The sequence below is a fragment of the Hibiscus syriacus genome, unplaced genomic scaffold, assembly GCF_006381635.1.
Source record: "Hibiscus syriacus cultivar Baekdansim isolate YM2019G1 unplaced genomic scaffold, ASM638163v2 tig00116959_pilon, whole genome shotgun sequence".
In the NCBI taxonomy this organism is placed as follows: Eukaryota; Viridiplantae; Streptophyta; class Magnoliopsida; order Malvales; family Malvaceae; genus Hibiscus; species Hibiscus syriacus.
This window is the reverse complement of record NW_024063485.1, coordinates 1,379,840-1,403,189: the sequence shown is the minus strand read 5'-3', so window position 1 is coordinate 1,403,189 and position 23,350 is coordinate 1,379,840. Positions and strand designations below refer to the sequence as shown.

Here is a 23,350-nt window from a genome sequence, read left to right as displayed (position 1 = left end):
TCTTTTTTCTCTATTTTTCCTCTTTCTTCCCCAAAAAATGCTCTTTTTCATCTGTTGCTTTTTTTTTCTCTCCTTTAATCTCCTTGCATGTTATATTTTTGGGTGACTTTTGGATGTGAGTGATGATATCTCTAGGTAGGTGTTGTAACCGGTTTTCGTCCGGGCACAAAATTTTACTTGGCGGGAAAAATAATGTGGATAAAAAATGATTTTGATTAAAAATTTGTTTTGGGAGTCGCCATCGACCTTTTTGGGTTTCGTAGGTCGAATACCTAAAAATCATCTTTTAAAAGAGTTTTTAAGAAATCATCAGTTAAAAGATAAATTGGTTTGCGTTTAACCAAAAATTCATTCTTTTTAGAAATAAAAAGGGATTCGTGGTCGGTTACGTTTGGGGAAGGATTAGCACCCCCACAACGTCCAAAATTGGTACTCATTAATTATAAATTGTCTCTATTATTGGAAATTAAAAATTCAAAAATATATTTAATTTATAATCCTGTTATTTCAAAATTATTAGTATAATTTTAAGAAAAAATATATTAATTTTTATAATTTTTATAATTTTATAAATAAGATATTTATTTACTTAGAAATATCAGAAAAAAACGTCTAGGTGCTTTAAGAAAACCCATTTCTTAATATTAAAAAAAAAAATATTAATAAAACATTTCTCTAAAAATAATTAAAATAAATTAATATATAATTTATAAAAATAGGATATTTATTTATTTAAGAGTATTTAAGACATCCCATTTCTTAATATTAGAAAATAAATAAGTATTAAAATATGATTATTTTTCTTAAAAATAATTTATATAAAATTAAATTTATAAACAGTATTTTTATTTAATATATAAAAAAATAAGTAAATAAATATTATTAATTATATATGTTTATATAACTACATAATAATAATAATAACAATAATAATTAAATATATAAACATATAAAATTAAAATATTAATAAAAAATGACTAAAATAAATAAAATTAAAACTATAGTATTAAAATATAAAAAGTAATAAAACTTGTAGTTAAAAATGAAAGTATTAAAATTAGTGATTAAAATGTAAAATATTTAAACTTAGTGCTCTAATTCAAAATATCACAAGGTATAGAGGTCTACAGAGTAATTTAGTAGAAATATTATATAAACATGGCTAGGGACTAAATTATAATAAATAGAAATTTGAATACCAAATTAAAAGTTTAGAAATTAGTTTCAGTGACTAAAATATGAATAAGTAAAATAAAAAAAAAACCGAATCAGAATACTTATAAATTTGATTTAGTGACTAAAATATAAAATTATAAAACTACAGGTATTGCGGAAAGGGTTTGCTCCTGCGCATAAATTACGTATATACCCCTCCCCCAAAATGACACCGTTTGGGAGGGGTATATAAACCCCTAAATGGTCGGCCCTAGGGCCATCTTCTTTTATTTCATTTTTTTACTCTCTCTAAAAAAGAGAGAGATTCAAAATGCTCTCCCCTCTCTCTAAGTTTCCCTCGCCGGAGGGAAACCAACTACCCTTGGCCACCTTGTTCAGGCGCCGATCGCCACCACCGTTCACGGTGGCCAGAAATTACAAACTCACCCTAAATTAAAAATTCGAGCGTTCTAAGGCTGAATATGGCCTTAATTTTCCTTTAAAAGCCTCAAATTTTGTAAATCTAAATTTATACCTCCTGTTTTTCGATGGTTCGAAGATGTTTTGGAGGTCTTCGACGATGAGCAAAGCTTCAAGGGTAAGTTGTTCCTCCTCCTTTGTTAGTTGTTGTTGTCTATGTGGTTGTTATTTTGTGGGTGGTGGCTGTTGATCGTTGCTTGCTATGTTCTTACCGTCTGTGCTTTCTATGTCGCAGGATCGGTGGCCTTTATAGGCCGCCATAATACTGCTCTCGGACCGGTCACGAAGGGGTCTCTTTAGTGAGTCACCGGATTATGGTGGTGACTCACCATAGAGCTGTAATGTGGAGGGGCATCTGGCTTCGGGAATCTTCATAGAAGCATCGGCGTGGCACTGGAGCGTCGGCAGTGGCGGCTGGATGTAGAGGCGGTGCCACGTGGTCCCTAGGGGTATCATAACCATGGGGTTTCATCTGGAACCATCTGGGCCATTGTATCAAAGCCAGATCCAACAGTTGTGAGCTGATGTGGCTAGGGTATTGAGATGGAAACCCTAATCTAGTTTTAGGCTTTGGTTGGGCCATCTGATTAGGCATGGATTGGGTATGGGTTGTAAACGGGCCTAGTTATTGGGCTCCAGGATTTGTAATATATTTGGGCTTGTACTTTTTTATTTAATAATAATAATAATAATAATAGTAATAATATGATGATGAAAAAAATTAATGTCTACAGCTGCCCCTCTTTGCTTATTCTTGTGTTAACAAGAATAGAGCAAAGACGAAAAAGACAATAATTTTTTCATTTGGATTCTTTTGAGTAGGATGGAAATGTTGAAAACATTCTGCCCAGAGGTCATATGAATGGCCCTGAGGTCTTATCATCTTGCACTGTAGGTCTTACAGATGACCTGGAGGCTTTGAAAATATCAAAAAGCTCCCGAAGGCTTTTTAAAAACATCCTGCACTGTAGGTCTTATGGATGGCCTTGAGGTCTTATCAGCTTGCACTGTAGGTCTTACAGATAACCCAGAGGCTTTGAAAAATATCAAAAATCTCCCAAAGGCTTTTTGAAAACATCATGCACTGTAGGTCTTATGGATGGCCCTAGGTCTTATCATCTTGCACTGTAGGTATTACAGATGACCCGGAGGCTTCAAATATCAAAAAGCTCTCGAATGCTTTTTGAAAACATCATGCACTGAAGGTTTTACAGATGGCCCGGAGGCTTTAAATATCAAAAAGCTCCCGAAGGTTTTTTGAAAACATCATGCACTGTAGGTCTTACAGATGACCCGGAGGCTTTAAATATCAAAAAGCTCCCGAAGGCTTTTTGAAAACATCCTACACTATAGGTCTTATGGATGACACAGAGGTTTTGAAAATCATTTTTTTACTATTCAACAATTTCATTTTTAGAAAAGATTAAATGAGAAATTTTGAAAATCGTTTTCTCATTGAAATAACTTGTTGATTGGGTAACATGCCCCATTTTAAAATAATGTTTCTTCTGTTGATTACGTCCATCTATTCCTCAGATGTTTGCGTGATTCCTGTATTCGAGGTTTTGAATTCTACCTTCTTCTTGTATGGTATTTTGCATTATGAATCTTCTTTTTCATACGAAGATCTGTAAAACTTCATATTTGAATGCAATCAAATGTATCAATGTAATGCATTGTCTATTGTGCAAATGATGTTCTTATGAATGAATGAATGTTGATGCAATCTTCATTTGACTTCAAAGTGGTGAACTCGGTCTTCATTCACTTGATCATTTATTTCCAAGGTTACCTCTGGATATCAGTGTAGCAACCAATGCCATAAAGCTGAAGAACCATTTGATCAGCTTGTATCTTTGTGTATTCTTTGTCTCATGAAAGTCTCAGAAGAAATGTTTCATTTATGGAAATTTTGTCTTAGTCAGAATTTATGACCTTGATGCCCCATTTTTGTCTTGATAATATCGGCTTTCTTCATCTGGACTTGTGTAGAAATCCAATAAAGCTTATCTTTGAAAAGAGAATATATCTTTGAAGAGAAAACCTATCATCTTTGAAGAATGTAGATGTAGATATGCCTGACTCAGCAGAAATTAATTAGGATAGCAACGTCTGTTCTGATTTGACTCTTGAAACACATTATAAGGAGGATTTATCCTAATTCTTTTCATGTCTCTACATCTAATTGGATCTCAAACAAGGCAACTTTAACCATATCATGTCGAGATGTTTAACAACAACCTATCGTTCAACATTAGTTGGCTCCACTAGTTTATTGCTGTTAAAATTTATGCTTCCCTTCTGTGGAAAGAAATCTGCATCATATCTCACTTCTGACCTTGGGGTTGAAGAAGTCAAACTTTATTTTAGATCAATAAATGAAAACACCATATGATAACAACATTGGTTCAGCACCATAATCAATGGTTTGTAAAACATGTGACAATATATTCATCATTTCTCGTGGCTTCTACCTAGATTTTCGTAAAGCTTTTGATAACACATTCATCCTTTCTTGTGGCTTATGTCCAGATGTTTGTAAAGCATTTGACAACACATTCATCATTTTCTATGATTTCTACACATATTTCTGATCAATGAAGCTCTTTGCACAGTATTCAAAGCTTTTGTATGATGTCACAAGACCACTTGAGAACAAAACTCAGTGGGAATAGAAGTGAGATGTTGGTGTGTTTCATGAGCAAAACTAGATCAAATTCATGAAATATACTAGTGACGAATTGAATAAGATATACCAACTGATCTTGATATCATCTTGAGCAAGGGCAAGTGTGATATCGATCACATTTTCTTCCATAATGAATGTTTTAGGAAGTATAAACACATCAACTATAGGAGCCATGTATAGAAAAAGGTCCATGGAATTCTTGTTGTTGTAGATGAAACACACATGATAAAACCCAATAGATTAAAACTCAGTCCATCCTGACTGGCAATGATAACCCCAGTAACAACGGGAATAAGAATAACATATGCTAAGACTCTTTATTCAATGTCATCAATTAAGCGAAAACTATTGTGAAAAACATCTTCGTAGCCCCAACAGCATGATTGAAAATAACTACAATGAATCTTAAAGAAATATGTCCAATCATCACTGAAACATAGAATACAAAATTCAAAGTCGAGATTTTGAGGAACTGAACCCTGGATCGAATAGTCTGCCTGGGGACCATCTTTATCCATGCAACCGTGATGTATCTTAACAAAGAACATGTTGTCATGTGACACATGGTTAAGACTATTGGGTATTTGAAACCATATTTGCTGAGTAAATATTTATTCAACACCAGGACCATGATGTATCTGTTTAATAAACGAATCAATTATATATAGTCAGTTTCACTGTCACTATTTCACCATTTTCATTCTTCATTCCTTTCTGTCTTATTGGAAATATTTGTTCAAAATAATGATATTTAACACAGAAAGATGTGGGCCTTTAACATGCCCCAACATTTACTGATATGAACGTTCAAAATATTATTCCAATTTCTGATTGAAAAGGGCTTTCAGCATGCCCCAACATTTGCTAATAAAGACGTTCAAAATGCGCCAATATTCCAATTTTTGATTGAAATGGGCTTTCAGCATGCCCCAACATTTGTTGATGTGAACATTCAAAATACGTCAATATTCTTGATTATGATTGAAATAGGCTTTCAGCATACCCTAGCAATTTCTTCTTGTTGATGTGAGCTTTCAAAATGCCCAAATATTCATACTGACGTGGGCCCTCAGAATGCCCCACATAAATCATTTTTGTCTGAAATGGGCTTTCGAGATGCCCCAACATTTTGTTTCGTATTCACTTTCAATGTCTGTTTAACTTGAATATCATGATCCCCACGAGGTCCAATTTTGACAATGCACTGTTGTGGGTACTTATGGCTTTATTCATGCCCCAAATCTATTTATATTGAATACTCTCATTCTGGTGTTCATAACAACAATGTTGTCAAGTAATTTGAGAAATTCACTTCATGTTGTCACAAGCTTAAGAAGTAATCAATCATTCTGACAGAAACGTCTGAGATATGTGCCTCTTTTGAATGAGGTGCCCATCTTCTGGATATGGAGGGATCTAGTCGGACAGAGTGGTATAAATCGCTTGGTAATTTATTCTAGGCTGACAAAATGAACCTTGTTTTCAGTGAAGGTAATTTCTGGAATATACTTTTCTGTGGGAGAAAAACCAATTTATGTGAACAGTAATCTTATTTTGATGCAATAGCAAGACTACATATACAGTGGTACAAGCTCTTGAAATGTTCACACCCATGCAACATGTTGATTCTGATAACTAATCATCTGATTATGAAGCGATCTTTCAGGATGATTTCACAGATATTGATAGTTCTTCTATTATCGAGGAAATCCTGAATTTTGATTCTGATGAGGAGAATAAACTGTTATACTTGATAAAAATGGGGTACTCAGAGGATGAGGCTTCAATAGCCATGGAGAGATGTGGTCCGGATTCATCAATTGCAGAGTTGACAGATTTTATATGTGCTACTCAAATGGATAAGGCTGCTGACGCACTCCTTCCGGTAGAAGATGGGAAGCCATTATGCAATGACCCCAATTACAAGAAAAGGTGAAACTCATGCTATGATTTTTGGAAAAGGAATAAGCATAGGAAGATTAAAAATAAGCTTCTTAATGAAGACGATCATGCAGTTCATCTTCCAAGTCTAATGATTGGTGTTTGGGGTTTCTACCGAACCAGATCAGATAACTCAAAGAACACTTCCATAAGATGCTACTAGCCTCCTTATTTCTACTACGAGAACGTGGCACTTGCTCCAGTTGGTGCTTGGATTGAAATGTCACGGTACTTATATGATGTAGAGCCAGAATTTGTAGTTTCGAAGTATTTTTGTGCTGCTGCGTAGAAAAGGGGTTATATTCATAATCTGCCAATTGAAAACATATTTCCTCTTATTCCGCTTCTTCCACGCACCATACATGATGTTTTTCCATTGAAAAAAAATGATGGCCTTCCTGGGATCCAGAACAAAGTTGAATTGTTTACAAACATGTACAAGAAGTGCCAAATTGATAAAAAGGATCTGCAAGGTTCTTGAAGCTTAGGACGATGAGCCACTTTCGAGTGTCCAGAATTATGTTCTTGATGAGTGCCGAAAATAGAATCTGGTATGGGTTAGAAGGAATAAAGTTGTTCCACTTGAACCTGATGAAGTGGAAATGCTTCTAGGTTTCCCTAAAAACCATACACGAGGAGGAGGATCTGCTAGAGACATGTTCCCCAGTGGTATCAATGTCCTGTCTCTTTTCTCTGGGATTAGTGATGCAGAGGTTGCCTTAGACTCTCTTGGCATACCTTTGAAAGAAAATGTGCAAGAACTAAATGGTGATCAGTTGGAGCAATTGATGAGTAGATTTGTCGAATTCGACCTTGTTGTCAGGGACATTCCGTATAACAACCTTACCGGAAGAAATAAACATCATCAGGATGAACTAGAAGATTTTTGTTGGTGCATTTTATTGCAATGGCTGCTACAACAACTTTCTTTTCTGTAACCCCAAGATATGCATTGTCATATCTCACTCTTCACGAAACATGGAAAGGTTTAGTTGATAGCAAAACTTGGTTATCTCTATTTTTGGAATCCTGTAACAAAGGTTATCCAGTATGAAATATCTATAAGTGTAGAATATGTTCCAATGTCTTATTTTGTGCCATAAGTTCTTAAATTCAAGTTCAATAATCTTCTGAAGAACATAATGGATATAATCCTGACAAAGAAAATGATCGACATGGAAAAGGCAGCAATGATGCATAAAGATCTGAACCAGTATCACGGTATAACCAAAGTGCAAGTGGTGACTTGTTCATTCCCATAATACACCTTAATGGGACTTATGACTCTGTGATTGGAGAATCTGTTAGAGACATGGATTGATGGTTGGGGAAAATAATTTGTCTGGTGATGCTTATCGCCCTCAGCATGAGATAAGTGATAATCTTTCTTGATGGATTGCTAATGATGTCACAGGAGAGCGTTACAAGTTCAATTCTCCAGAATTTCTGGCTTCTTGGACCACTTACTTTCAAGAAAGTGAAATGCTTCATCATTCTGGCCTCGTTCATTCTTTTTCTTCAATAGAGGTAGAATATGCAACAACTTGCTTCAAGGACCTTCCTCATTTGAGACTGTCCTATTTGAAAATGTTTTTCCTCATTTCTTTATCAAATAATGAAAGAATTTTGTAAAGTGTTTCTTATCACAGATTCACAATAGAATCAAATCATAAGAATGAATTTAATGAATATTAAATAAATAAATTACACTTTTAAATCAAAAAATCATAGTCCTATGGCAAGTGTCAAAATTATTGACTGATTTAGGGCTTAGGTTGATTTTGGTAAAGTAAGGTTTGTTAGATTGAACCAGCATATATGTCTTCTTTGAGCTTCCATTTATTTGAAGGAAGGGTTGTTATGCTTATCTCATAGAGATACTTCTTAGTTCTAGAATCACAGAAACATCTTTGGGGTGTGCGATTCTTCATCAAGAGCTTAAAATCGTCTCTTATGTCTTTGTTGCACCATTCGATATTCGAGCCGCCTTTTTAGATTTTTGACTTGAATCCTCCTTTGGTTCCAATATGTTATTTAAAATTTTAAATCTTGAACCCCCCTTTTATCATTTTTCATATCATGCATTAAATATTTTTAAAAAACAATTTTTGCAAATAAAAATCAATCCTGAGAGGTGGAATGAAATCTGAAGATAGTCTCTTTCACATAAAAAATCTATGTATGATTAGAATGGACTTTTTTGGTACGCAACGTAGGCCAGGGCTTATGGTTACGAAAGAAAAGGATAAAAAGGCCCAAACAAGTGTTTAAGGGTAATTGAACCAAGGATCAATTCATTTTGATGCCTTCAATCTTGCCTTGCTTGACTTGGATATGCTTTGCTGGGGATTTTTCCATAAGATTAATTCATCTCCAGCATTTCTTGTGCTTCTTGTTGAATATGAATCTTTGAACTTTATTGCACATGATCAACCTTGTAACTTGAGGCTTTAATGAGTCACCCATCTTGATTCAATTTTTCCTCTTTCCTTTTTTTGATGAGTATAAGACTTCAATTGATTTGAGAACCTCCTTTTCCTCTTTCATTTCAAAAATTCTTTCGTTATTCTTGAATGGATTGATCTTCAAGCACTTTTCATTTGATCTACCTTGTAGTTCAAAACTCTCTTCATTTCATGAAGATTTGCCTTCGTAATTGACAATCTTTATTCCTGTGAGCAGATATCCTTATTCTTGCCCTCAATGTGGAGGGTGATCCTTGGTTAGGGTTGAATCAGAAGAAAAATATTATAGGCTCAAAAGGGGACAACAAGGGATATATATATATATTTGAAAGGATAAATGAATCAATGTCGTTCGTCATCTCATACACAAAAGCCTTTGTAAAAAGAGGTATCCCCAGGGGATGAATATTCAAGATTAATCTTTATTTACATGAAAACAATATAATTAATACATGATATATTTATCTAAATCAATCTTTTTTCTTCTTCTTTGACTATGCCCCAATCACTTGAAATTATCTTCGATAAGTTTATCCATGATGCCTCATCTCTTTTCTTCTTGCAGGAAGATTCACAGATAATTTGAAAGTTTGGTTCTTTTGAGGTATTTTGGTTTATGATGGTTTTGTATTTGGAAGGGCAAATGTGTGACTTTGGAAGTTGTGTATATAGTGGAGGGTAATGAACCAATCAACTCTACCCAAGAAGGTAAACATCTGGATTTGGTGTCTCAAAAACAAGTAGAGACATGACTTCAGAGTCTCAGATAAATGTATGTCAGGATTTGGTTTTTTGTAAGGATCAAGTAATTGGCGTTGGATGGGATATGGAATGTATAATTTTACCACTTGCCAAAGATCTATAATTCTTGAAAAATAATATTTAATCTACTTGATACTAAAAAATTTCAAGATTAAAATTTAATTCCTTGCTCATAACCATAAAAGCAACACAAGTTTATTTATTTCAACAAGACAGAGCAAGGAACAAAAAACAAGTTCAAACAAGATGCTAAAAGTAGAAAGTACTACAGTGATAGATAACAACTTCCACTTATTTATTTATCATGCCACATCATTTCTTGAATGTTGGGTGTGTAACTGGTCCAGGATTTTCATCCTTATTTGCCCCCTATTTCTTGATCATTTCTTGTGTCAAGAATCTTTTGTAAACAAGCATATCTATTTCTTTTAACAATAGCCTACAATTGCCCATGGAATGCCCAAATACCCCCAAGTGGAAATAACAAACACTACCTTGATCATAATTATGAGCAGAAGGGTTTGGTCGCATCTTCATTGGTCTTGGTGTGATGTATTGACCTTTAATCAAATGAGGGTACAAGTCTAAAATAGAAGTTTAGAACACCTTTAAAGTATTTCTTGATCGTGTGACTTTCTTTGTTCGATCCGAACAACTACTTGCTCTTTTTCTTTTGCCGTTGCGGGGACTCTGGATGCGACATTCATTTACATCATCAGCTTTCGTATTTTGATCCTTCGGGCTCTTGGATGCGACTTTTGAGTTTCGTTTGTTGATTACATTTTCAATTAATTATCCATCTGTCATAAGATTCTCGAATTCCTTCGTCGGATTTACCAACATTAAATCAAAGAAAGGAGCGGAAGGAAATTTCGAAACATACGTGATATCTCTTTTTCTACCATGGGAGGTTGAACTTGTGCTGCCACTCCTCTCCATCTTAAGGCATACTTCTTAATCCCTTCATTGGATTTCATCTTTACTCCTTGAAGATCCATACGTGTTGGAGCTAATCCTTTAACATACCGATATTGTCCCAAAAATGCATCAGCTAAATCAACCCATCTCTTATATACTCTTGGGTCAAATGATTATATAATACTACTGCTGGTCCAACGAGGCTACCATGGAAAGAGTGAATTAACAGATCATCAGAACTTAAATATCCTTCCATTTTTCTGTAAAATATTCTTAAGTGGATTAGGGGACAACTAGTGCCATCATATTTCTCAAAATCAGGCATTTTGAATTCATGGGGTATAACCAAATCTGGAACCAAGCTGAGCTATCTTGCTTCTAATTCTTTGTGGGAGGCATTAACACCTTTCATATTTTTGATTGCTTCATCCATCCTCTTGAATCTATCCTCATATTGTGAATAATTAATGAGGCTATTCTTTGGGTTCGAGTGGGATGCCCCAAGGTATGTTATCATTCTCGACTTTTCAATCTGATAGCATTATTTTCCTTTAGCAATTATCTCTCTTTTATCAGATGTCATCCTCTGACTAATTTGATTTGATCCATCTGGTACTGAATCTAATGCTTCTTTCCTTTTATCTTGAGGTAACCCTGTCAATTGTTCTGGCCACTGATCTTGTAGTTCCTCATAAGATTGCTCCATTGTTTTCATGATGATGATACAGTAATATGAATGAATAATCTCAATTTTACTGTTACAAAACCTTTCATGAATTATTTACATGTTTTTTATAATTAATGTATATAACAATACTTAAATAAATAAAAAAATAATGTAAATGTGAAAATGCAAAATAAGAACGCAAACTGTGCAATGCAAAAGCAAACACAAAAGTATGAATACAAAAATGAAAATGCAAAGATACAAAATGCAAATGCATGTATGAAAAGTTGTTACTCAAGAGTGATCATCTTAGAACAGATTTCATTGAACACAAAAGTTTCCGTGCATCAAACAAAACTTTTATATGTAGGGGACAACTTTCAGTCCTAACTTCAACAAAACTTTACATATAGGGGATAACTTTCCCTCCTAACTTCTCTAAAGCCAAGATAATTTCCATTCATGCTCAAAAGTTGAGTTATAGTCTGCTTCAATTCCTTATAAAGTCAGCTTGGTCTATCAGCTTATGGGCCATATTGCTTGTCTAGACTGTAGCTCTTCCATGATATTCTCTTTTTCCTTCATCTTCTGTGTCAATTCTCAGAGTTGCTCATTTTACCTTGTAAGAGAATCTTTGTGTCCAAGAAGTTCTTGGATAAGATCTTCACATATGTTGCAGTTCTTTTTTAGTTTGGTGGCCCCTGTTGTGCACTCTTCTGGGGTGTTTCCTATGCCAGCATTTTGAAAGACTTGATTGATCTTTTGTAAATCTTTATGCATGGTTTCCATTTCCGTGCTCAATTTCTTGTTTTGATCCTTCAAATAACATGCTTGAGCTTCATAAAAACCTCTTTTATTCTGAATTCCCTGCCTGATACTCTTTCCGTAGAATGCTTTTGGTATCAATCTGGCAGGATCTTTGCGCAATACTTTTGGTATTAATATAACAGGATCTTTGTGTGCATAGCTCGCTTCTATCCTCAGAGTTTCCTCAGGATGTCTTTCCTTAACTGTGTCATATTTTGTTTGATCATAATTTTTTTTTTCCATTTATGAATTCTTTCCAATTTGATGAACAGTCTTTCAAGTCAACACCTTTTGGTTATGCCATGATCATGAAATGCAAACAAAAGAAATCAATATAAACAAGTTAGAGCAAAACAAAATGTATGAAAAATAAAAAGGAAAAAGAAAAAAATAAATTGGTTAGTACCAACTAATGGAAAGAAAAAATTTCTATCTATCAAGGTATAAATCCTAACCTCATGCTTTCTAGTTCCATGCTTTGTTTGGAAAAATTAACCTAACTGCATGATTTCTAGTTCGCATGCATTTATTCAGGAAAAAGAAAATAAAAGAAAATAAATTAAAAGCTAGAGCTTATTTCTCCTTTGTGTACACCTACGGACAGAGGTTCAGTACAGTCTTAGATCAGTATAATTTCTAGGGTTTATTATATGTAGGGTTTTAGTTCTAGGAGTAAAGGTACTCAAACTGTCCTTGTTGGTGTCCCCTTGGGCTGCCAAACCCTCAATCCTAATCCATTATAGACTTAAACGGATCGAGTTCAATTCGAGAGGAAACATTTCTCTCTGCCTGACACGGAGAATAAATTCTCACGAAGACATAGAGCATATGAACCCCGAAAGCTACTTGCTAGGTCTGACACGGAGAATAAATTCTCACAAAGACGTCGCTTTCACTCCCACTTAAAAGGGACAAGCTTGATTATAAAGCTTATATTATACAATGCAAGTGTTGTGTGTGAGGAGAAATATTCAAACCTTTGATAAACAAATAAAAATGAAATTTAATATCTAAAAATAAAATAAAAACATTAATAATAAAAAAATATAATAAATATTATAAGTAATAAAATATTTGAAAGAAAATAATTATAAATTAAATAAATATGAATTTTTAATTTCTAATTGATAGAGACAATTTAGAATTAATTTCAAAGCTTGACCAGTCCCCAGCGGAGTCGCTAAGTTGTCGTAACTAGTTTTCGTCCGGGCACGAAATTTTACTTGGCGGGAAAAATAATGTGGATAAAAAATGATTTTGGTTAAAAAAAATATTTTGGGAGTCGCCATCGACATTTTTGGGTTAGTTAGGTCGAATACCTAAAAATCATCTTTTAAAAGAGTTTTTAAGAAATCATCAGTTAAAAGATAAACTGGTATGCGTTTAACCAAAAATTCATTCTTTTTGGAAATAAAAAGGGATTTGTGGTCGGTTACGTTTGGGGAAGGATTAGAACCCCCACAACGCCCAAAATTGATACTCATTAATTATAAATTGTCTCTATTATTGGAAATTTAAAAATTCAAAATATATTTAATTCATACTCCTGTTATTTTAAATTTATTAGTATAATTTTAAGAAAAAAATATATTAATTTTTATAATTTTTATAATTTTATAAATAAGATATTTATTTACTTAGAAATATCAGAAAAGGACTTCTAGGTTCTTTAAGACAGCTAATTTCTTAATATTAAAAAATTAAATAAATATTAATAAAACATTTCTCTAAAAATAATTAAAATAAATTAATATATAATTTATAAAAATAGAATATTTATTTATTTAAGAATATCAGAAAATGACTTCTAGGTGCTTTAAGATAGCCCATATCTTAATATTAAAAAATAAATAAATATTAAAATATGATTATTTTTCTTAAAAGTAATTTATATAAAATTAAATTTATAAATAGGATTTTTATTTAATATATAAAAAATAAGTAAATAAATATTATTATTATATATGTTTATATGACTACATAATAATAATAACAATAATAATTAAATATATAAACATATAAAATATAAATATAAATAAAAAATGACTAAAATTAATAAAATTAAACTATAGTATTAAAATATAAAAAGTAATAAAACTTTTAGTTAAAAATGAAAGTATTAAAATTAGTGATTAAAATGTAAAATATTTAAACTTAGTGCTCTAATTCAAAATATCACAAGGTATAGAGGTCTATAGTGTAATTTAGCCAGAAATATTAATTATTCGTGTTAAACTAATTTTATAAAACTATAAGGGACTAAAATAGTTATTTATCCTAAATATTATATAAACATGGCCAGGGACTAAATTATAATAAATAGAAATTTGAATACCAAATTTATAAATCTCAGATTTATAAAGTCTCAGATTTTTGTAAATCTAAATTTATACCTCCTGTTTTTCGGTGGTTCGAAGATGTTTCGAAGGTCTTCGACGATGAGCAAAGCTTCAAGGGTAAGTTGTTCCTCCTCTTTTGTTCGTTGTTGCTGTCCATGTGGTTGTTGTTTTGTAGGTGGTAGTTGTTGATCGTTACTTGCTATTGTTCTTGCCGTCTGTCCTTTCTCTTTCGTAGGATCGGTGGCCTTTATATGCAACCATGATACTACTCTCGGACCGGTCACGAAGGGGCCTTTTTAGTGAGTCACCAGACTATGGTGGTGACTCACCATAGAGCTGTAACGTGGAGGGGCAGCTGGCTTCGGGAATCTTCAGAGAAGCATTGGCGTGTCACTGGAGCGGCGGCTGGATGTGGAGGCGGCGCCACGTGGTCCCTATGGTATCATAACCCTAGGGTTTCATCTGGAACCATCTGGGCCGTTAGATCAAAGCCAAATCCAACAACTGTGAGCTGAGGCGGCTAGGGTAATGAGATGGAAACCCTAATCTAGTTTTAGAGTTTGGATGGGTCATCTGATTGGGCCTGGATTAGGTCTGGGTTGTAAACGGGCCTGGTTATTGGGCTTCAGGATTTGTACTATATTTCCCCGGACTTCCTCGGGATTTCCTTTTGTACAAATATGTTTTTTTATTTGTTTTCTCTTCTCTTACTGATTTTCTTGGTGATTGGCTGGATGTGGTGTATTGTATGTCACTATTCGTCGAAATGGGGGTGTCAGTGGCAGTCGGCAGCAGAAGAAGGAGCTAGGTATGGCTCGGCTTGAGCGGCGGCCGTAGTGAGCAACTAGGGTAAACCCTAATTTGAGGACACATTCGGGCCGTTGAATGCCTTCATATCCAAGGGCTGTTGTTGAAGGCGGCGCTGGAAACCATCAGAAACCCTAATGGGTTTTGGGTTTTGATGTAATTGGGTCGGGTCTCCTGTTGGACTTAATGTTGGGCTTGAGTCGGGCTTGTTAATGGGCTTCGGGTCAGCTAATGGGTGTTGGGTCACTTGTTAATTTTGTAATATAGGACTGAAAAAATGTAGTAATATTAATAGTAATAAAAGTAATAATAATAGTAATAATATTAATAATTTAAATTAAAATTAGTAATAAACAATTAAAACCCGGATAAAAACGCGTGTCTACAATAAATATAATTTAATTTTTATTAAAATAATTTTGTTTCTACAAAGGTATAGGAATGAAAAGTTTACCCTTTAGTTCGAGAAATCTTTAGAATAATACTCGACGTATTCCATAGGTGCATAAGGCTTACTTCCAAATATTTCTTATGGGAGTTTTACTGATTTTTCATATTCACTTCTCAAAATTGTTTAATAAGAATTTTACTGCCTAAACTTTTTGACCTTTCATCGCTGAAAATTTATATCTTTTAAAATACATACCAAAATTAATCTCCGTTTATTTTAAACTGACTCCCATTCACAATTATGTATATACCACTTCCTAATTGTTTTTATGATGTTTAATTGGAATTTCCAAGATCATACGTCCAAACAATTATTCTGTTGGGCAAAATTTACAACCAAATGTTTGATTTTATTTTAATCACTCCAACATGTTTTTTCACTCAAAGAAGTAAAATATGTATGAATTGCGGTGAATGTGGATCGAACACATGTCCTTCAGATCTTCAGTCTGACGCTCTCCCAACTGAGCTATCCCCACACAATGATTTTTATGTGAAATCATTCGTCTTCGATTTTGATTTCGTTTATATTTTTATTGTTCATACTATTTTGCGTTTAGATAACTTGCTCGTTTCTACTTTAGCTGGTTATTGCTACAAGCAGAAATCTGGCATTTTTCTTCTCTTTCTGCAAGTTATAGGGGAAAACATAAATTAAAAACAAAATGTAAGTTTCAACAGCAATTTGTTCTTATCAACCGCATGCATGCATGCCTTTGTTATCTTTCTTTTTTGTTACCGAACTCGTATGATTTATACTGAATTCTTAAAGTCATTGTTCTTGTTGTTTTTCGAAACAGTATGCTATCTCACTCTAAAATTTATAACTCCCCTCAAAATCAGGCAACATTTAATTTAAACAAAACTATACCTGTGTACAATTATAGGTTTAGAAATTAAGCTCACTTCCTAATATTTCCTGTGGAAGTTTTAGTGAATTTTATAATCACTTCTAAAACTGTAAACAAACATCAGTACTATCTAGTAAGTATATGAAAATACTGTCGGAATGGTCCTGAAGCTTGGCAACAGCTCTCGACTTATTTTGGAAAAATCCATATTTTATTTTAAAATAATTTTGGAATAGACATCGTCTGTTGGGTTAGGTAGATCGAGTACCTAAAAATATCTTTTAAATAAACTTTAGAAATATCACTTAAAAGACAAAAGTTGGTATGCATTTTACCAAAGTTTCATTTTAAGGGTTCAGGAGTCGACTACACATGGGAAGGGTAAGAACTCCCAAAACACCCAAAATTAGAAGGGTAAGAACTCCCAAAGCGCCCAAAATTCGTACCTCTCAATTATATGTTGTCTTAGAAATGGATTTTTACAAACTCGAATTCTAAATCTGAATTGTGACCCATTCATTTCTATGAATGAATTTTGAAAATAGTAATTTTCTATCTAAAATGTTTAACTCTGGAAGTCAATTGATTCACTTAGTTTCATTTAAAAAAGGATGCCCATTTACTTCAAAAATTAATGAAAACTATAATCCAATCAAGTTGGACACAATTCCATTAACTTTTAATATAAAACAACATAGTCTTTGATTATTTTTAAAAAAGGAATGTTTGATTAATGGATGCAATAATAATAAATGACAAGTACATGATAAATGAAATGCGCAATATAATGTACCAAATTAAACAAATAAATTAACACAAAAAATATTTATCTTAATCATGTTAAAATTGACACGGATGTTCCTTCACTCAAACGTCTTAAGGAATCATACTCTAGGTATCTAGAGTGTAAACAAATAAATTTTGACTTTTTTGATCAAAGTCAACAGTCAACAATGACAAAAGTTAACGTGTCAAGTCGAGTTGACTCAGTTCGGGTCTGGTTGACTCAGTTCGAGTATGGTTGACTTGGTTCGGATTGGTTGGTCGGTTCGGCTTGGTCCAAACCGACTGGACTGATTCTAGAAGAAACCAGATCTAGGGGACGAGCCTCACGAGTGTACAGTGGCGCGTGGCTGCGCGTAACAGCGACGACGGGCTCAGGGAGATTAGTCGATTACTTCACAAGCAACTAAACACCAATTGCAACCAAAAGTTTAATCAAAAACAACCAATAACCATACTAAATAATCAGAAGTAGAACAAGACTTACCCAACAATGATCGACATAGGAAACAACAATGATACGACAACCTATGAATGGGTTTTAGGCACACGAAGGAGGGGAGTCTGGTGGTACAGGTGGTGAGGTGAACGGAGCTCGGGATCGACGTGAAATAGTAAAAAAAACGATGGTGGTTTGGAGTTTTTCGATGAAGCTTTATGTGGTTCTCCACGACAAACAACGGGCTTAAATGGAGCAATACTGGGAAGATTTTGGTCGCGGGCAGACGGTAGTTACGTTGGTGGTGACAACGCGACCTATGGTCGCCTGTGGCAGCCGGAATTGCAAAGAGAAACAATGGTGGGTTTTAGGTTTTTTGATGAAACTTTAGAAGGTTATCCACGAAGATCGACGGCGGTTAAAAAACTTTAGAGGGGTTTCGACTGGGGGATGATGGGGAACAACATGGGGTTGACGGTGCATGCCTTCGCTAGTCGGGGATAGAGTGAATAATGACAAGACATGGGGTTCGTTTAGGACGGGTTTCGGTTTTCTAAGAACTTTTTGGAGTTTGATTCCAATTTTTGGAGGTTAAAAATCCAAACCATAAAACTCAAAAGATATTTTTACCCAAGCATGTTTGCTACAATAACTTTGCCTTGAAGGTAAGGGTTTAGGGGAAGGTTGAAGGGTGCATGGGTTCAAAACCCCTTAACCAACCCATTGATTTTATTTTCTTTTAGGGAAAATAACCTCATTGACAAAAAAAGTTGGTTAAAATCGTATATTATAAGGCATTTTTGGTATATGAGGTTATTTTCTCTTTCTTTTATCAACAGAGGGAAAAGGGTAAAATCAAGGTTTAAGTCCTAGAACTTTCTTGAAAACTTAAATAATAACCTATTATTTCAAAATTTTATAATTTAGTCCTCAAATTAACTTACTTTAATCCATTATTTAACCTTAATATTTTTGGGGTATGGCATAGAGGGTTTTCATGAACCGCTCTTCATTCGAGACATTTCCTATAAATTAAATGTAATTTAATATTTTTTAAAATAATTTTGTTACTACAAAGGTACGGGAATGAAAAGGATATCCTTCGGTTCGAGCAATCCATAGAATAACACTCGAGGTATTTTTTAGGTATTCCATAAGTGTATAAATGAAGCTCACTTCCTTATATTTCTCCCTCTAAAATTTATATCTCCCAACATATAGCTCAAAATCAAGCAACGTTTAATTTAAACAAAACTATACTTTTGTACTATTATAGGTGTATAAATTAAGCTCACTTCTTTGTATTTCTTGTGGAAGTTTTAGTATTTTTCTATAGTCACTTAAAAAACTGTAAACAAACATCAGTACTATCTCGTAAGTATATGAAAATATTGTCGAAATGCTCCTGAAGCTTGGGAACAGCTCACGACTTATTATCCAGATTTTAGTTTCAAAATACTTTTGGAATTGCCATCATTCGTTGGGTTAGGTAGGTCGAGCACGTAAAATGTCTTTTTAAATAAATTATAGAATGATCACTTGAAAAACAAATGTTGTTATGCATTCTACCAAAGATTCATAACGCACGAAAAGAGTAAGAACCACCAAAGCGCCCAAAATTTGTACCTCTAAATTATATGTTGTCTAAGTAATGTACTCTTACAAAGTCAAATTCTAAATTTAAATTATGATCATGCCATTTCTACGAATGAATTTTCAAAAGAGTTAATTTCTTTGTAAAACATTCAACTCTAAAAGCAAATTGATTCAGTTAGTTTAATTTACAAAAAACGATGTCCCTTCACTTCAAAAATTAACAGAAACTGCAATCCAATCAAGTTGGACACGATTCCATTAGCTCTTAATATAAAACAACATTGCCTTTGATTTTGCCAAAAAATAGGAAAGAAATGCTTGATTAATGGATGCAACAATAATAATGACATGGACATGAGAAATGAAATGCCCAATATAATGTACCAAATTAAAAAAATAAATTAACACAAAAACAATTTATATTAATCATGTTAAAAATTGGCGGGATGTTCCTTCACTCGTACGTCTTAAGGAATTACATTCTAGGCATTTGGAAGTTTTCTATGTATCGCTCTTCATTCGAGACATTTCCTATAAAGTCATAACCATTTTTTAAACAATTAAGTTTAAAAAACAGTTATGAATATATTTGAAAATTTATTGATTTTGAATTAAATTGAACAACAACCGCCATCGACCTTTAGGACTTTCAAAATAACTTTAAGAAAAATCGTTTTATAGACAAAAATCGGTCTACGTTATCAAAGATTCAATTTAACAAGTCAGGGAGTCGATTACGCGTGAGAAGGAATAACATCCCACAGCGCCCAAAATTGGTATCGTAAATGGCAGAAATCATGAATTCACATCGATAACTAAAGTATGATCAATTTATTAAAGTTTAATTAATTTGCTCCGAATTATTATTAGGAAAAATCATTTAACTTGAAAAGAAATCTCGAGATTAGCAATCCTCCATCTGAAAAGTTGTCTCGCCTGTTTCTTATTTGTAAAAGAATATTCCCTCCTCATATATATATAAACACAAATCGAATATAAATTGTATATCGACATTTTGCATAAAATAAAATAAATTGCTATTTAGAGAAACATGCATTGCATTGTTCAACTTAAAATAAAAATGAATTAATTAGCAAAATAAAATTGATTTATTTCAAGTTCACATTTTTGTTTGAATGTCGTATCGGTTCGCACTACTTCGATCAAGCGATGCTTTCCACGCCCATCTTACAAATTGGTGTTCTTGAAAAATATTCGAATGTGTTACTAAAATATTTAATCGAATATGAGAGATACATAAAATGCTGACACAAGATCAATTAATATGAATATAATATATAAGGATAATCGATATACAAACATACAAGAATTATGGAATACCAAGCAAATATATTTAGATTTAACATAATAATAAACATATATAAAAAATGAATAAACAAAATATTGCTTAAATGGTTCATAATAATAATAAAAAATAAACAAAATAAAGCAACATAATAAGATGATTAAATTATATAAAATGACAAAGTAATAAATCATAAATATGCAATACCCATGCAATGTCACTAGTGAAACAAAAACCATGAACAAAATGAACTCACAATTAAATCTAGGATCTATAATATAAACTAAATATTTATTCTCTAAAATAAAGCTTAAGGACTAAATCATAAGTCTAACAAATTCAGGAACCTAGTCACAAGCATTAATAAATTCACTAATACCCAGCCAAGGACCTAAGTGAATTGAATCAATAATCAATAGGCGAGAAAAGACATTAAACCAAATATATATATTACAGAGCATGTGAGGACTGAAATGAAAATATCGTAAGTTTCAGGCTTGATGTAAAATATCGTCATAAATATCAACATATAGGTTAGGACGAAAATGTAACAAGGAATAAACCTGTGGCTCGAATCCAAAGAGTTTGAAATTTCATTAATGACCACAAACAAAACATTACAAATACATAGAGACCTAAACTGCTATTAGACTTTTTTCTCAAAACACGCAGCCTCCCCCCAACTACACGACGTCGTTTCTTTGTGTGGTTATATACCACATTAAGGGTTTTAGAACCCTAATCCATCATTCCATACCCTCAGCCATTTCCTAAAGAAACAAAAGGGGAGAGAGTTCTTTCAAACTCTCCCCACCAGCTGCCATGGCAACCCACTCCGGCCACCGTGAGTTGGCGTCAATCGGGGGACAAACTGGTCCCAAAAGACACCTCTACTCACCCTCAAACCGAAAAGCAAGCCTAAATGCCCTAAAACACAACCTTTCATCCTAGATCAAAAACATTATCGGTGGTTACCTTAAAAAAAATGAAGGCTTTGGGCTCAACGGGGTCACAATTTCAGTCGAGACAAGGGAAGTCTCTTTCCTTTATTGTTTTCCTTTTTCGAATATGTTTCTATTTTTTCAAAGATTCTTTTTTTCCGAATGCTCTCTTTTTTCTCTGTTTTTCCTCTTTCTTCCCCGAAAAACTCTCTTTTTCCGTCTGTTACCTTTTTTTTCTCCTTTTTAATCTCCTTGCATGTTATATTTTTCGGTGACTTTTGGATGTGAGTGATGATATCTCTAGGTAGGGACGTGATTTCCCCGGATTTCCTCGGGATTTCCTTTTGTACAAATAGGTTTTTTTATTTGTTTTCTCTTCTCTGACTGATTTTCTTGGTGATTGGCTGGATGTGGTGTATTGTCTGTCACTATTCGTCGAAATGGGGGTGTCAGTGGCAGTCGACGGAAAAAGAAGGAGCTAGGCATGGCTCGGCTTGAGCGGCGATCGTAGTGAGCAACTAGTGTAAACCCTAATTTGAGGACATATTCGGGCCGTTGAATGCCTTCAGATCCAAGGTCTGTTGATGAAGGCGGCGCTGGAAACCATCAAAAACCCTAATGGGTTTTGGGTTTTGATGTAATTGGGTCGAGTCTCCTGTTGGACTTAGTGTTGGCCGGGCTTGTTAATGGGCTTCGGGTTAGCTAATGGGTGTTAGGTCACTTGTTAATTTTGTAATATAGGACTGCAAAAATGTTATAATATTAATAGTAATAAAAGTAATAATAATAGTAATAATATTAATAATTTAAAATTAAAATTAATAATAAACAATTAAAATCCGGATAAAAACGCGTGTCTACAATAAATATAATATAATTTTTATTAAAATAATTTTGTTACTACAAAGGTATAGGAATGAAAAGTTTACCCTTTAGTTCGAGAAATCTTTAGAATAATAGTCGACGTATTCCATAGGTGCATAAGGCTTACTTCCAAATATTTCTTATGGGAGTTTTACTGATTTTTCATATTCACTTCACAAAATTGTTTAATAAGAATTTTACTGCCCAAATGCTTTTACCTTTCATCGCTGAAAATTTATATCTTTTAAAATACATACCAAAATTAATCTCCGTTTATTTTAAACTGACTCCCATTCACAATTATGTATATACCACTTCCTAATTGTTTTTATGATGTTTAATTCGAATTTCCAAGATCATACGTCCAAACAATTATTCTGGGCAAATTTTACAACCAAATGTTTGATTTTATTTTAATTACTCCAACATGTTTTTTCACTCAAAGAAGTAAAATATGTATGAATTGCGGTGAATGTGGATCGAACACATGACCTTCAGATCTTCAGTCTGACGCTCTCCCAACTGAGCTATCCCCGCACAATGATTTTTATGTGAAATCATTCGTCTTCGATTTTGATTTCGTTTATATTTTTATCGTTCATACTATTTTGCGTTTAGATAACTTGCTCGTTTCTACTTTAGCTGGTTATTGCTACAAGCATAAATCTGGCATTTTTCTTCTCTTTCTGCAGGTTATAGGGGAAAACATAAATTAAAAACAAAATGTAAGTTTCAACAGCAATTTGTTCTTATCAACCGCATGCATGCATGCCTTTGTTGTCTTTCTTTTTTGTTACCGAACTCGTATGATTTATACTGAATTCTTAAAGTCATTGTTCTTGTTGTTTTTCGAAACAGTATGCTATCCCACTCTAAAATTTATAACTCCCCTCAAAATCAAGCAACATTTAATTTAAACAAAACTATACCTGTGTACAATTATAGGTTTAGAAATTAAGCTCACTTCCTAATATTTCCTGTGGAAGTTTTAGTGAATTTTATAATCACTTCTAAAACTGTAAACAAACATCAGTACTATCTAGTAAGTATATGAAAATACTATCGGAATGCTCCTGAAGCTTGGCAACAG

At 33.4% G+C, this 23,350-nt stretch overlaps 2 non-coding genes across 2 annotated transcripts; both read right to left on the bottom strand.

The window, feature by feature from the left end:
• Window positions 1-15,886: 15,886 nt before the first annotated feature.
• On the bottom strand, window positions 15,887-15,959 carry TRNAF-GAA. The gene has a single exon. It is a non-coding gene; the product is annotated as a tRNA-Phe (tRNA).
• A 6,765-nt stretch (window positions 15,960-22,724) lies between these two features.
• On the bottom strand, window positions 22,725-22,797 carry TRNAF-GAA. The gene has a single exon. It is a non-coding gene; the product is annotated as a tRNA-Phe (tRNA).
• Between the last annotated feature and the right edge of the window lie 553 nt (window positions 22,798-23,350).